Genomic DNA, 2,959 nt, shown 5'->3' with positions numbered 1-2,959 from the left:
CCTGTTGTATTTCAGTGGGTGAACAGGCTGAACTAGGACCCTAGCTGTATTTGGAAAGCCTAATTCATTCCCAGGTAAATCCCACATGACCAGTCTGAGCTTCCTATTCTTTTAATTGGGGAGTGGAGGGATGGATATACATTTCTTTTCTTTATATTATGCAGACCATTAAATTGTCGACTTTGCATTTGCTTCAAAGTTCTGGAAAAGTAAAATCAAATCACCGTCTCTGCATCTGCTTCATCTGTAGCAATGTCTCCACTGGCAAATGAGGTTAATCCTGGGTGATTTCTCATTAAGCTATGAAATGCAGAGAGGTAGACTGTTTTTCATGAGAAGTCTTTCCATTAGGCCTGTCTGTCTTTGCCCAGCCCAGAAATCCCAGGCTTAACATACAGAAGTGTTGTGTAAAGTTTTGCACAGGTCAGTAGCATGAGCTGTGCAAGAGAGAAGACAATTACTATAAATAGCTTTGAAGATCTCTGAATTAATAATTATGAGGAAAATGCCATCATGAAACTCGCTCTCAATGGCACCATTTCTTGGCAGAAATAGTATTCTGATCTCTCTTCCTTCCCACCCCTGTTCAAAATCCTGTCAGTACTCAAGAAAACTAGCAGAGACACCTGACCTATTTAAGCCAAGGAGAGTTTTGACATGGAGTTCAGCTCAGTTGCTTTCCAGTGGAGCAAGACTGGCTCTCTGTCCAGGACTGACCCTCAGTCCCTGCTGGATGGCATCAGGAGAAGTGGCTACATTGGTTAGTACCTGAGAATATCCCCAGCTGTCATCCCCTCTGGAGCAGCGGGCTGGCCATTGTGTTTGCTCCAATAGCCATGACCGGTCACAGCCCCTGTGAGATGAAAACACACTGAGCTCAGTCATAGTTTAAATTTCTGTTATGAGCTATTGGGGTTGAGGGCAATACTGTTCCCTTCCTCTGTCAAGGTCATGTTAATGTCTGCAGGCGAGATGGACAGTTGAAGGATCTTCTTTCCAGTTGCCTCAGCTACATCTGACAGGGATTTCAAGTAAGAACATTTAGTTACTTACTACTGAAAAATCTCAAGTATCTGTTCAAAGTTCCTGGTTACATCTTTCTTTGGTTCAGTCTGTTGGGACATACAATAAAGTCCAACTCCAACAGGCATTCAAGGGGTTTCCCTTCAGCTACAGTGTTTTGGGGCTGGACACTCAGGTTCTTTATACAGTCAGCATCTTCCTTGCGTCACTGATGCCATGGGTTATAAACCTTGGGACTTTATCAGCTTCCTTCGGTAGTTCATCAACCACAGAGTGCCCATTTACAAAAATCCTATCATAGGATAAAATGGTGGAATAAAACAAACAGACGAGAGCAGAACGAAAAGCTGGTTAGACCAGGACGCTGGTCACTCTGACAACATTACCACTTTTTCTGGTAGAATGAATATTGTGTCTCCTGTCTCTGAGCATCTCTGTGTTCTGCCAATGCATGATGTGAAAACTGGCTGACATTTGGCAGTCATCCCTCTGTCATATGACATTTCTGCCCCACTAAGAACTGTGAAATCAGCTCTGAAATGTTTTGTTCTGTGTAGAAAAGCAGTTAAAGTCAGTCAGCTAGGCAAGACATTCAGGAGAGAGTTTAAATGGAGGCAGCAGAAATCTGGATGGAGGCAAAGAGATAAAACTGAAGCTTTGGCCACTGATGCTACAGAAGGGAGTGTTGGGGTAAATGAAGGGGTGGTGTTCCAGCTGCTGACCAGAGCAGGTAGGCCAGATATCCCTCCTTTGATTCCATCTCAGCAAAGAGGCAGGTGCAGGGAGTAAGAGACGGGCCTCTGGGCAAATCCAGAATGTCAATGAGGGGATGCTAGTTTTAAGCAATGCTTTTAAACAAAGGGCTCCTCAGGAAGACCGGCTCACCAGCAGCTTGTTCTTGCTCAAATGCCTCTGCTAGCTGCAGCGTGACTCAAAACCAGGATGGCTTATATGGCAGGCAAACCTGCAGTTGTTCATGGCTTCATAGTTTATGATGAATCGGTCATAAGCATGCTGCTCCCCCATCCCTTTCCCATAACATCCTAACAAATACCCTTCCAGTTTATCTGATGCTGCCTCTGTGGGATAGGGGAGCCCCATTTTACATGCAGAGAAACTGAGGCACAGAGAAACATGACTCACCCAAGCTGAGATAGGGATGGCATGACTAAGTTACCTCATGCCTCTAGTGCCATTTGAGACCCCTTCGGGTAGTGTGAACCATCCACACATGCCTGGCACATACAACACGGGCTCTTTCAGTTTCATAGCTGGAGGCCAAGGGTGCTAACAGCAGTAGATGCCTGTGCTTAGCATCCCACCTGGAGGCTGTACAAAGATCTCTCGAGTCTTCAGATAGTGCTTTGGCTTCTGGGCCAGGCTGCTTCTCTTTTATTTCTTGGGTGTATACACACGCACATATTCACTCCAGTGACTTTGGCCACATGAAGATTAAAGGCAGCTTCCCAAGCACCTTCTTGTGGTGCCCCTCTTATTTTGCTCAACTCCTTCCTCCACTCTGCCTTCATCACTGCTGAGGTTGGCCAGGGGAAGGTTCATTAAAATGTGTGAGCAAAGCTTTCCAGGGATGGCCTAGTATCCCTGAGGATACGTGGCGCTCGCTGAGCTGCTGCACACTTTGTGTAATGCGGGTAACCTGGACCTCACTGGGAAACTGAAAGCCTGCCCTCCACTCTGCCCCAGAAAGAGCTGTCTCCCGCTTCTCCTGCTCTTCTAGGGATTGCTCCTATCTATTGTCTTTCTGAGCAGCTTTCCTTCTGGGTGTTCTGGCAAAGCACTTAGGTATAGCTGTCCCAACTTGGCCCTGCATGGAGCCAAAATCAAGCCACTTGATGGCAGTCTGCACATGAGCTTTCTCACATGGCTTTTTTTCACAGATCCTTCCTCCGGGAGGGGAGAGGGCATTGGAGGGAGG

This window comes from Pygoscelis adeliae, unplaced genomic scaffold (assembly GCF_000699105.1).
Source record: "Pygoscelis adeliae isolate BGI_AS28 unplaced genomic scaffold, ASM69910v1 Scaffold568, whole genome shotgun sequence".
Taxonomy (NCBI): domain Eukaryota; kingdom Metazoa; phylum Chordata; class Aves; order Sphenisciformes; family Spheniscidae; genus Pygoscelis; species Pygoscelis adeliae.
This window is presented reverse-complemented; position numbering follows the sequence as displayed.